The sequence below is a fragment of the Carassius auratus genome, chromosome 20 (assembly GCF_003368295.1).
Source record: "Carassius auratus strain Wakin chromosome 20, ASM336829v1, whole genome shotgun sequence".
Classification (NCBI taxonomy): domain Eukaryota; kingdom Metazoa; phylum Chordata; class Actinopteri; order Cypriniformes; family Cyprinidae; genus Carassius; species Carassius auratus.
The window spans coordinates 13,316,072-13,330,244 of NC_039262.1; positions in this window are offsets into that span (position 1 = coordinate 13,316,072).

A 14,173-nucleotide genomic window follows, 5' to 3' on the forward strand; every position below is an offset into this window, starting at 1 on the left:
TCCATGTCCAGAAAGGAAAGAAAAACATCATCAAAGTAGTCCATGTGACATCAGAGGGTCAGTCAGGATTTTTTGAAGCATCGAACAAACATTTTGGTCCAAAAATAGCAAAAACTTTGACTTTATTCAGCATTGTCTTCTCTTCCGTGTCTGTTGTGAGAAAGTTCAAAACAAAGCAGTTTGTGATATCCGGTTTGCGAATGAATCATTAAATGTAACCAGATCTTTTTGAACCAGTTCACCAAATCGAACTGAATTATTTTAAACGGTTCGCGTCTCCAATACGCATTAATCCACAAATGACTTAAAGGGATAGTTCACCCAAAAATCTAAATTATGTCATTAATAACTCACTCTCATGTCGTTCCAACCCCGTAAGACCTCTGTTTATCTTTAGAACAGAGTTTAAGATATTTTAGATTTAGTCCTCCAATACGCATTAATGCACAAATGACTTCAGCTGTTAACTTTTTAAATGTGGCTGACACTCCCTCTGAGTTAAAACAAACCAACATCCCAGTGTAATTTATTTACTCAAACAGTACACTGACTGACATCCCAGAGTAATTCATTTACTCAAACCGTACACTGACTGAACTGCTGTGAAGAGAGAACTGAAGATGAACACCGAGCCGAACCAGATACCGAACAAAAGACTGAGTCGTTCACGAGTCAAAGACTGGTTGCATCGGTTTTCCAATCACCAGTAGTTCTTTCGGACAGTTTGATTCAATAAATCTGTTGAAGAAAACGGTTCACCAGTTCTTTTGCGCTTGAGGTAATGGCATCATTGGCGATGATTGCCCTTGATTCAAGCCTTTAGTTTACCTGGGCTCTTTAAATTAGCACAGAATCAGTTCTGAATCTATCACCAAAATAATCAGTTCAGTTCAGATGCTCTGTGTGTCGGTCTGCTTCACACTGAATCACACATGTGCAGTATCATGAGCTCCTAGGTTCTCGAATCAAATGCGTCTGACAGAAACGGTTCTTGACTCGAGTCAAGACTCATTCTTTTGTTCGTTATTATTATTACAGTTATTAATGACATAATTTAGATTTTTGGGTGAACTATCCCTTTAAGCTGTTAACCTTTTAAATGTGGCTGACACTCCCTCTGAGTTAAAACAAACCAATATCCCAGAGTAATTCATTTACTCAAACAGTACACTGACTGAACTGCTGTGAAGAGAGAACTGAAGATTAATCGAGCAGAGCCAGATAATGAACTAAAGATTGACTGTATATATATATATATATATATATATATATATATGTGTGTGTGTGTGTGTGTGTGTGTATATATATACCCTATATATTTAATCACTGAGGATTTCTTTAAAAAAACTAAAAAAAAAAATATTGTCTTGTCTCGTCTCGTGGGATAAGTTTCTCATCAAACCCCTAGTATTTACATCTACCTTCATCTTCCTCTCCTAATTCCCATTAAACCTTTCCTCCCCTAATCGGGGGTTAAATGGCTACCTCCATGCACCTGCATTATAGTCTCTTTCTGGACCTATGATGTTTCGGTTAGAACTACCTACTGATGGTCTGAACCTATTTAGTGTACCTGGAAGCATGTTTCCAGATCAAAAGTTCTCCTTGAGAAATAAAAGATGAGCATAATGGGCAGTTGTCGGTTGGTGAGGCTCCCTTTAGCTAGAGGGTTCTTCTATGAGACACGCCACTCTCAGGTCCACAGGCGCTAAGCTGAGAAGGTAGCCCCCATGTGACAAGCTAAGATATGGGTTTATGTAAGCCATCGGCCGTATCCCCTTTTTATTTCGATTCCAAGCCTTGAGCTTTTCCCTGAGCTCAGACTTCCTCAAGCCAGCCGCTTACAGGTAAGTTGTTTGGCATATAGCTCAGGCCTTTGGCTGTAGGGGATGATGACATTGACAGCTGTCAAGGCATCGTAGGGGCGACTCCCACGGCTATGGTAGAGTTAGTGCTTAGTGCTCGCAGTGGTTTCTGGCATGCACTACCCTCAACATGGTGGCGAGGGAATACCATTCCCCAAAGCGACCTCTAAAGGATGCAGTCCGAAGTTCCCTCGGAAGGGAACATCTCAGGTTACGTATGTTCCCTGAGAAGGGAATGAGACATTGCGTCCTCAAGTCTCCTCACCATGTTTCGGATGTCAGCTTCAGATGAAGAAGTGGATGACATGTTCTCCTGGTGCCCATTTATGCTGTGGTCATGCCGGCAATGACAGCCAATGACTTTTTTTGGTTTATTGGGGCAGCTGTGACTTCTAGACTTGGACTAATTACCCGAAGAAATCTCAGTGCTGGCAGGAGTTATAGGTGGGGGTGGGGGTGGGGGGTGAATGAACAGTTCTCTTTTACACCATCAAGACCCATTCATGACGTAAATGCGAAAGTGCCCTTGAGCAAGGTACTGAACCCCCACTTGCTCCCCTAGCGATTGATATATAGCTGTCCACTGCTCCAGGTGTGTGTTCATGGTGTGTTCACTTCTCACTGCTGTGTGTGTGCATTTGGATGGGTTAAATGCAGAGCACCAATTTCGAGTATGGGTTACCATACTTGGCAAACGTCATGACTGTCACTTTTTCGCTTTATGCTTCAGACAATGGTCATGCCGAAGGCCTTCCCCATAGTGACCTCTAGAGGACACAGTGTATCGTTCCCTTCTCAGGGAACCATGGCTACATACGTAACCTGAGACATTTTCCCATTACTGGAATATGTGATGTTTTAATCAGTGATGGGAAGAGATTGAACCTTTTTTTTTTTTACTTCGAAACTTCAGAAAAAAGTAAAAGTTCAAAAGTGCGCACATCCATAAAAAAAAAAAGTCTCCCACACTGCTTCAAGCGGTTGAATAAAGACTTCCTGTAGTGAATCAATTCATCTTTGTAAGATAAATAGGAGGCCTTTATTCAACTCCCGGAGCCATGTGAGGGACAATTTATTACTGATTTTTTTCACATCTTCTGAACTGTTGACGACCAACACCCGCTTATCCCCGTTGAAAGGCTCTTTTTTATATAACTCAGATTGGGTTTGTCTGAAAAAAGAAAGTCACATACACCTAGGATGCTATGAGGGTGAGTAAAACACAGGCAAATTTGTATTTTTGGGTGAACTAACCCTTTTGTCACCGTCTTCAACTGGTGTGCCTGTCTTCTGTGAATGCTGTGTTTGTTTGGTGCCATGTGCTTTGTCCTGTCTCTTTTCTTGCCCCGCCTATCTGGTTACCTCATCATTGTTTTAGTTGATACACCTAGGGATGGGTATCGTTAAGGTTTCAACGGTATTACTACTCTTACTGATACTGCTTAACGGTCCGGTACTTTAACGGTATTCTTATCGGTACTTTGTGTTGTGTAACTTTGTGTTGTGTTAGGCAGTCGAAAACTTTTCTCTGTCTGCAAATAATGCAATTTCTCTGTCTGCAAATAATGCACTTTTGAAAGATGCTTTCACAGATTGCTTGTGTTTCCGCCCTTACATGCAAAAATTTTGTTGCACTTACAAAAACCAGCTTTGTCTGCATCAACTCTAGTGAAGTATAACCACACTTTGGAACATTTTGCTGTCTCCGCCATCGCCACTCTTTGTATTAAAGGGGGGGTGAAATGCTTGTTTTCACTCAATAGCCTGTTAATCTTGAGTACCTATAGAGTAGTACTGCATCCTTCATAACTCCAGAAAGTCTTTAGTTTTATTATATTCATAAGCGAAAGATAGTCTATTCCGATTTTTCCCGGAAAAACACGACCGGCTGGAAGCGTGACGTGTGGGCGGAGCTAAAGAATCACGACCGCCAGTAAGCTTTTGCGTTGAGAGAATGTGGAAGCTGTGACATTACCATAAGGGAAAAACCATCATCCAAAACAAACAATGGCTTACAGTCAGATTCAGCCGTTTATTTATGATCCAGAATCAGATCCCGAGGCTGAAACTGAACGAGAGCAGCAGCAGCAACGACTTGCTCCGAGCGGGGCTCCAACCCGGGTCTCCGGCATGGGAGGGGACGCACTAACAAAGAGGCAGAGATATTTTAAACAGTTTTACTCACCGCCTGCGGTTCCAACACATGATCGTGACCCTTTTTCGTTGGGATTGCATCATCCTTAAGAAATAAACAATACGTAAATCCGTTGTCAAACTGGGCCTTGTTTGTAAAACAAGCATCTTCGAAATGCAGGGAACAAACAAAAACACTTGCACAACTCCGTTGATGGTCTGTAAAAATAAACTCTATCCACTGGTCCCTTAATGCTGTTTTTTCTTTGGTAATCTGTGCAGGGTTGTCTTGCCCTGGCAACCAAAAACACACTCCTTTTGTGACATTTCGCGACGCTCTCGCTCTGATCAGTGAATGCCTGTTGTGCTATCAGTGCTCTGCTATACGGGAGCCATACTCGAAAAAAACTTTCCGAAACTTGTGACAAACCGGAAGGAGTATTTTGGCAACAAAAATACTCATTCAAACGTACAACTTAATTTTTTAAACTTTGTCCATGTTTAGCATGGGAATCCAACTCTTTAACAGTGTAAAAAAACTCAGTATGCATGAAATAGCATTTCACCCCCCCTTTAAGCAGGAGTTTTTGTACTGTAAGGGGCCGTTCACATATTGCGTCTAAAAACGCGTGGAAAACACTAGGCCAATCCACTTTCTGATTTTTTTTCCCAAAGCCTTCGGCCACTTGTGCTCTTGAGGAGTCTGCCATTGCTAAGCAACCATGACCTGCTCTCTCCATGAAGACGCGGAAATTTCAGAAATGGATAAATGGATTTGCAACACTAAAAACTGCTTGCAGTAGCACTACTACTAAATTTATAAAAAAAATCCACATACAGCTATCAGCTGTTCCTTCATCTTGGCTGAGCTTTCAACGTTGTTACGGAAAAGGTGAGGAAGTTACATGACCAGCGGTGCACTTCTGCATTCTGAAAAGTTGAGATGTTTTTAACTCGATGCGGTGCGGACGTGCCTGGAAAAACGAGCTCGTCGCACCGCGTGCACGTCGCGACTGCGTCGCTTCCATTATGAGCGCACATACCGCGCGCCTAGATTTGAAATAACAAACTTAAATGCGCAAAAGATGCGATATGTGAACGGCCCCTTATGCCCTTATGCGTGTGTGTGACTGACAGACAGTGAGAGATCTCGCAGATCTCACAGACAAACGTCTTAATATGATCGCAAATAAGAAATGTTTGATAAGATAAAATGTGCACGATAACATTATTAAGCAAATCTCTTCGTCATCGTCACTCTTTATTATTAAGCGGGAGTTTTCATACTGTTATGTCTGTGCATGTGCCGCGCTCGTTGTGGTGTGTGTGTGTGTGTGCCTGACAGACAGCCTCCGCGGCGCGAATGAGAGATCTCGCAGATCTCACAGACAAACGTCTTAATATGATCGTCTTAATATGAACGCACATTAGAAATGTTTGGTGAGAAAAAATGTGCATGATAACATTATTAAGTAAAAATACATAGTACATTAATTTTTTTCCCCTCCAGTACCGAAAGCAGAACCGATACCGTCAGATCTTACTGATACTACGGTCTTTCATAATTTAGCCCCGGGGCCAGTTTAATACCGGGTTTCGGTATCCATCCCTAGATATACCTGTGTTTCTCCCTTGCTCCCGGACATATTTGCCTTCACTCCGCACAGCTGTGTCACCCACTCACACATTCACTCTACACACCTGGTTCACTCTGCACACCTGTTCACATACACACACACACACACACAGCTGTTCCCCATTTGTTTAGGAGTATATATTCTTGTCTCACCCACCACTCTGCCTGGCTGTATTGTCTAATATTTATTGTCATTACGTACGTTCGTGTCTCAAATTTTGGCTGCGTCTGCTCTGTCCCCGTGATTTTGATTCTGTTTTGTTTTTTGCCTTGTTGGCCTTTTCGTTTTCTTATTAAAATATATTTCCCTGCATTTGGACCCAGACCCTGTTCTTTCTTTGCCGGCCCATGACACCTTTAAATCATTTAATTTGAGCAGAATTAAAATATTATGTTTTATGATAAGTTCACATGCTATGGCATACCTATAAATAGATCAAACTTAAATTGTACATCCTTGTGGTGTTAAAAATAATGGCGACAACATTTACATTTTTAAAACAAAACTGACAACAAAACCGTAATACAGGTATAGATAAACTATATGTTAGCTAAACTTGAGCTTGCGTTCCATTGTGTCCTCCTCCACGCACTGTGCTCTAGTAATCTTAGTGATGAGAGTCTGTACCTCAGAAGCTTTGTTCTCTCCTCTTCAGATCTCATTATTGCCGTAAGAAATGGGTCCTGCTGATGAAATGAGAAGAATAAGGAAAAGATAGGGCCAGCTGGAGTAGCAGTGATGTATCAAATCGAGACAGGTCTGCCTTGGTAATGATCACCATTCAGTGATGGAGACCCTTCCCAGCTTTTAAGGACTATTTATAAAGCAAGATGGAAAATGGAGGGAAAAGTGGAAATTACAGTAGCTCTATAATAAGAAATACAGCTCCGTATTCAATTTGCCTGGCTACCAAAACTATATCAGTGATTGGTATCAAAGGAAAATGTTGGGATCATAAATTATTGGACAGCTGACTCAAAATTTGTTTCATGGACAAGCGTGGGCTATTCTTTCATTATTTATACATCAATTAAGCAGGTAAAAGTTCTGAAGTTGATTCTATATATGTGCCATTTGCATTTGGAAGCTGTTGTTGTGAAATTCTCTTGCAAATTCTCACATCATAAACAACAAAGTGCAGATGTATCTAAGTAAGAGGTTCATTTCACAGTGTAGACAGCTTTATTAATTTATTCTCATTAGACTGTGACAATATCTTTGCTCGCTTTCTGTAGGCCTGATTCATCTGCTGTTTGAATAACTGTGGAAATTAAGTTCTATAATTAGTAACTCACAAAATTTGTGTTCAATTGTGAGCAAGTTAATCACAAATTCAGTCATATTCAAAATATTTTTTGACATGGCACCCATATCTGGTAGGTACCTTGCCTAAAATGACTTTATGGTTTAGGGTTTAGGTTATGATGTGCTTTTAGGCTTTTTTAAAGCTTTGTTCTGCAATTAGGTCTAACTAAATAAATCAATATCCAACCAGGTGCTGAAATTTGAGGACTGGAACTAGCTAGGACATTGCAGAAATGTGTTATTGTTATTGTAAATTGTTATTGCAGAAATTATGGGAAACATGACCATTAGCATTAATCTAATGGCATCAATTATCAATTTATTTCAGTCTAAAAATATGTTTTATTGTTAATAATGAGTGGTAATGGTGGGCTATTTTAATGTGGCAATAAAAATTATATAATTACATATCCTGTTGAGTCAAAACATGAATTGTGGGGTCAGAGTGAGAAAATGCCAGTGGGCAAAAAAAAATGCCTTCCCTTTAATAAACATGCAGTAAATGTGCCACATCAACAACAACTTCCTCTCTCACTTCTACAAAGCTTCACGCTGACCTCTGATGCCCTTGTGGGTCATCCTGAACCCCTGGCATTGGCATGACCCTGGCAGCACCAGTCAAGAGGTTTTGATTCCTTGTTCAAGAGGCCCTGTGTCACTGAACCAATGTTCTCCAAGGTTGTTTTGTGACACTGGGTCTGCGATCTTCCTCTTCTTTACAAATCAATCGTTCTCTGGAAGCTGATACTTCTTCTTTTCTTGTCAGCTGTTTTCCGGTTCCAGGGCTCTTGTGACCTGTGCAGCAGATGGCAAAGATGAAATGATGGTGGGATACAGATTTGATGAGTATTGCAGATAAGATACACACTCAAATAGGTTTTCTCAGTCTAACTGTAGTTGCTGGTCAAACTATCAAATGCCAAACTCTCTCAATTTATTTTATCTATTTTCTGTTAGCTGTATAATTACTTTGAACACAAAATTGTCTTTGAACACAAAAGCTTTTTTACAAAAAACTGCAGTGATTTCTACATCCAATAAAAAACATTAGATAATAAAATAAAATATAATCATGGATGCCATTAGAAAAACTTAAAGAAATAATAGATTTTTTTTTGTATAGGCAGAAATAAATATTTTAAAAAGAATGTCCATTAATTGTTTTCCTTACTGTTATTCTGTAGCTGCACTCTAATATATTAATATGAATATTAAATGATAAAATATTAAAATTTAACGGTGCCCGAAAGAGATCAACTCTCTGCAACTTAAGAAAACACATGCAAACTGAAAAATCACCAGCAAATGAAGTTTGACAACACAAGTGTTGCAAATCATCACAACACTTGCATATAATGAAACGCGCTGCATGTAATTATTCAGCTTATTTAGGCTAATAATATCCAAAAGATAAAGGAATCATGCAATCAGGGTGTTTAAAAAAAACAAACAAACAAAAAAAACTCACCTTTCAGTTCACCAACAACTCAACTGACCAGTAGCCACTAAGCAAATCCCAGTCGGGTCCTAAATTTTTTGGGGTCTCCTTGAAACATTTCCATTGTGGTCAGTGCTATTTGCAGCAGGATTTGCAGCATTTCTTAATTTTGCATGTGTTGTGAAGGATTTGCAGCGTGTTTTGTTATATGCATGTGTTTGTGATGATTTGCAACACTTGTGTTGTCAAATTGATGAAGATTTTTTTTTATTTGCTGGTGTTTTTTCAATTTGCATGTGTTTTCTTAAATTGCAGCGCGTTGAGCTCTCTCGGCCACCGTACAGTTTATTGCTCTAAATTACACCTTTAATGACATACAACATGCAGAAAGTTGCATATGTAAATTTATTTGAAATAAACAAAACATTAAGAACATTAATGTTTCCAAGTTATTTTTAAAAAAGATTATAATCACCGATAATCACGTAGCTTGTAAATTAACTACTGAATAATCTAACAGTTTGTAACCATTAATCAAGACTTTCATAACTGGGCCTTATTTAATCTGTTACAATTATATTTTAATAACAACTGAAAGACTGCAGTAAAGTCAGACCCTTTGATCTTAATGTCTGAGTGGGCCTTAGACTTTTTTATTTAATGGAGGAATTAGAACTTGTATGACAGGAACTTTCAGTGAATTCCGATAAAATCTGATTCTTCAGTGAAAATTGAAGAATCAGCAATTGAAGAGTCTGAAGAGTTCAGGGTCTCAGGCATCTTGACTTATTCAAATCTGAGCTGGCTCAGTAAATTTATTGAATTTCACTTGATATCTGTTGAAAACACTATTATTAGCCTATAGCTGATATTCTGACTCTGACTTCTGACAATATTTTCATAGGAATAAATTAGATTCTTCTGGTTAAATAAGTGCCTTCTGGAAAATATGAAGAGCTGCAGAGGCCAGAGTTATAGGTTTGTAACTGAGATTAACCACAGATTCTACCCAAATACAATATTAGTATTACAAATCACAGTAGAGGAATTACGCATGTGCTTAATGTGAAACAGCTTACAAGTAGTGACAAAAGAAAAGTAGAAAACATTGTAAATCCTTCATGAGACAAGGGCAATTAGAGTGAGAGAGAGAAAGAGAGAATGAAGACATTTCAGAAGGCCACAGTCAAGGCTGCACAATCTCTGTAGATTTATAGAAATACTTGCAGGCAAGTTTAAACATGTGCCAGTCCTGTAAAAAGCTGGGAAAACATTTAGCTAACATAAAAAATATTAATGCCTTATAGTGGGCTTCTTCTGTATTTTCACTTATTTGTAATTAGCCAACAAGTCAAAACATGCAAGACCTGTTTTTTAGCCTCCATGTCCTAATCAAAATCCTATAAATAGGTGCATATTGTAGGTGCATTAATAGGTGTTTTAGGAGGCCAGAATATCATCACAGTCACCTGCATGTATCTAGTCACATGATCATATTTGTATTGTGCATTGTCTGCTCATACATAAATCACTTTTAAACCAAACAGCTTTCAGTTGGTCAATAATGCTGTGCATTTGCATGAGCAACTTGAACACAAATGAAATACACTTGGGGAATGTTCTTGCTAATCCCCATATGGCACTGATTATTTTCCAAATGACTCCTTCATCCACATAATTTCACTGAGTATTGGTAAAAGTGGACATGCATTGCCTGTAGTGTTTCCCTCACATTACAGAAGTAAAATGAGCTGTATATGCCATTTCATTCTTTAACGGTGACATATTATGCTACTTTTTACATTATGTAACATAAGTCTCTGGTGTCCCCAGAATGTGTCTATGAAGGTTCAGCTCAAAATACCCCACAGATCATTTTGTATATCATTTTGAAAATGCCTAATTTGAGTGCAAGCAGAAACGCCTGTCTCTTTAAATGCAAATGAGCTGCTGCTCCCCGCCCCCTTTTCCAGAATAGAGGCGAGCAGACATCTGAAGCACACGGACAGAAAACTGCTGTCACAACATACGAGTACTAAACTAAGTTCTCATTCACACGCGAGTTTACCTTAAAAACAAATGAGTTACAAAAACAGTCAGCTATGTCTGTGAAGGTTTTAGATCTGTGTGGCAGCAGCAATATACAGTAAATAAATCAATAAATCCACCTTTTTGTCTCTTTTGAGACTGGGGCTCTAATAAATAGTGTTCTGTGCTCATCTGTGCAGCCAAAGACAGAACAGTTAGCATATTTTGCTCAAACTTTCACCATAGCATTAGAGTTGGTACAATGTTGTCGCTTGCGAAATCAAAATGACGGCATCATGGGTGAAAGCTTACATATTAAGGGGTTGGCAGATGCACCATGGACCGATTATAGCACTTCAAACCTGGAAAAGTCAGATTTTCATGATATGTCGCCTTTAATGAATTTGGCTCAATTTGCACTCAGAAGCATGGACAATATGGTAGAAGAATTATCAGATATTTTGGCTCTCACACTTTATGCATTAAATGACTCAGAGCTGGTGCACGTTTAATGGTAGAGCAACACAATGCATGAGGAATTTAGCAGCAAAGCATGATCTAAATAGATAGATCAAAGAAGAAGTGAGGGATGCTGACAGAGAGAAACATGAGGCAATATTGTGAACCAGGCTTGGGTTCTTCTGAGGGCCTGATTTCTTGCAGTGAGACAGCTGGATTTATTGCCAAGCCATGCTTCACATTCTCCGCTGGTACATGCTGTGACGTGGGAGTAGGATTTTGATTCTGGAAAACCATTAAAGTCACAAAAACAGATAAATAAAGCCATAACTCTGATTTCGCTGTCACAGATTAAGATTTATAATTTACTTTAGAAAGAACTAAAGGTAACAAATCTCTCTTTGTTCCATATGATTGTGGAAGAACATGGTGAAGGTCAAACATGGTGCAGCAGCAGCAGGCAGTATTTGATGCCTTGGAGTATTGGAGATGTCCATAACACGCTCATTCTCTGGGCTGGCAGACAGAGCTGGATTATTTAACAATATAAATTAAATTAATCTACATAGCAGTTATCCGATATGATGTCAGCGACTGCTCTGCTTTATCATTTGGTGCAAACCCTTGATGATTTCATCCAAAGGGAAATCTCATAATATGTTTCTCATTGTATTAGTTTTGATCTTCAATCATTATTTGACAAGAGAAATGTTCTGCTGATAGCAAACAAACATTGGTTGCTAACATTTGTCCACTCCAGCACTCCCCTCCCGATCACAAGGGGGTTGGTAACTTCAGCCGACTCAGTTTTCAACAGTTTCACAATTTTATACTAAGATCTTAAATAGCCATAATAATATTGCCAATTTTCTAAATTCTAATTGTTGTTGTTTATTTTATTCTTTGGTAACACTTTACTTAAAGCATTTATGTATAATGCATCATGAAGGGTTATTAAAGGGTATAATAATTACAATTATTCATAATATGTGTTGCAATACTTTATATCTTGTAGTAAATGATTATAACCGAACAATATTATATAACTGAAATTGATGTGATTTCTATTATTCATGAGATTGTACAATGCATTAAAAGGCATAATTACTGCACAAAACAACTTTTTATTATGCATTATGTATTAAAGCTTTAAGTAAAGTGTTACCCCTTTCCATAAATTGTCCATTTTAATGGGGGAAAAGTTGCAGCATATTTTGACATTTTTAATGCACTGTTATCTTTTGAATTTTTTTAAAAAGTATAATACTTAAATAAGTTTTTTGTTTTCATCTCTCTGTAGAGGGAATTGATTAAAAAAGGATAATACATTATTAACGTAGTGCATATCTCAGTCCATTGAATTATTGCTGCTTGACAGATTAAGTGCTCGTAAAATGGCCTGTACATATTGGCACAGGTTTTACAAATGCTCTAAAGTGCAGTTCCATCTGATGTTACAACATGGACTCATAAAGAGATCCTGCATCTGTATATTATGTTTTGTTTTTTAATTACAGAATACAGTAACATACACACACACACACACACACAAACAAAAACATTTATTCATTCATATGCCAAATGCCATTTCAGTATAGAATAGCACAGTTCTAGTGGTGAGCTGCAGTGACAAGTAAAGCTGCTAATTATACAGTAGGTTATTAGTAGTTTAGGCACTTTTTCCATTTTCTTTGGTTGTCTTTATAACTTTTTACTGGGACTGCTTGAGTAAGCAATTACCCCACCGGTTTATTGTTGTTGTATCATCAAATTCAGATTAACCAACCTCTTATGCTGTCTGCTTTATTTTTTGGTCAGACAGCTTCATTCAGTGTCAATGGCCAGAATACACCTTATTGTAGACCAGACTTTATGACGATGACAAGGGCACTCATTTATTCAACCATATTTTCTCATTAAAGGACATTTTCTTGCTAAAAAAAAAAAATATATTGTCATATCAGCTGAGGTAAAAGGCCATAGAAATATGATACAAGCAGCACTTAAATATATCCGCAGTCAATTAATCATGCAGCAGTTAAATAAAAATAAAACGTTGCTCCAAAATGTTGTCCTTTGCAACAGACAGAATGAAGAGAACATGTGGATGAGCAGCACAATGGCGCCCTCTTCTGACACCAGCGCATCTTCACAGGACTCCCAAAAGTATTTAACTAACATACTCCGCCTTTGAGTCTTGTTGCTATTTGATTAGATTTTTCTCAATGAAGTTACTGGCCTATTTGATGTCTTTTTATTTTAATCTTATTCACCACAAACTTTCAAAACGTTTTAATTTTTTTGTGCATCACGGTCTCCACTAAAACTGTACCAGCCTAACACTGATAAGAAGAAGAAATGCTTCTTGAACAGCTAATCAGCATCTTGATTTTTGAAAGATCATGCAACAATGAAGACTGGAGTAATAAAAATTAAAATTCAGTTTTGCCATCACAGCAATAAATTATCGTATGAAATATATTATAATAGAATATAATCCTTGAAAAATGTAAAAAACTATTTAAACACCGCAAAACTACTTTACCAAAGTATTGTATTCGATTTTTCTTTTTAAATGATAACAGCACACTCTGCCTGTGCAGTGGCGGCTCCAGACAATTTTGATTGGGGGGGCAATGGGGGGGTCCTGGTCTTTTCAAGGGGGGTCTCATGAAAACCAACAAAAAATACAGTGGACATGGCTAATAACTGCATATTTCTGCTACTAAACAACAAAAACACCTTTGCAATGTAAACAAATGACAGGCTACATTTGTTATTCATATCCTTCACACTGCACTTTCATGTCAGGTATATTATGCATTTTTATTGACATTGATATTTTTACATTTATTTCCAGATAGATATTATTGAGTTTACAGGCTAAAGTGGTCTTGCTGTTGTAAACACTGTTGCTATCTTAGAAAAAATATTTGCATCACATTTAAAATCTGAATTGTTTTTATTTTTATAATGATAATTCAGAGAATGAGAAAATCTGAATAAGCCTTACCAGTGTTGTGATAATTATTTTTACGTGTTAAAAATAAATAAGTACTGTAATATAATAAAAGTTTATTCAAATAACATAAAAAAGACCAGACCCCTCGATGCCTGTGAAACTATTCTCCCTCAAACAGCACGCTAGTGTTACTTCTACACTACAGGCTACACACAGCAATATAAACAACGTATCTGCATGTTCTCACATCACATCGTTCTTGTAAAATAATAATAAGTAAATAAACACCAAAATCACTTCGCTGAGAATGAAACACCACTTACCAGCTGCCACGATGTTGAAAATA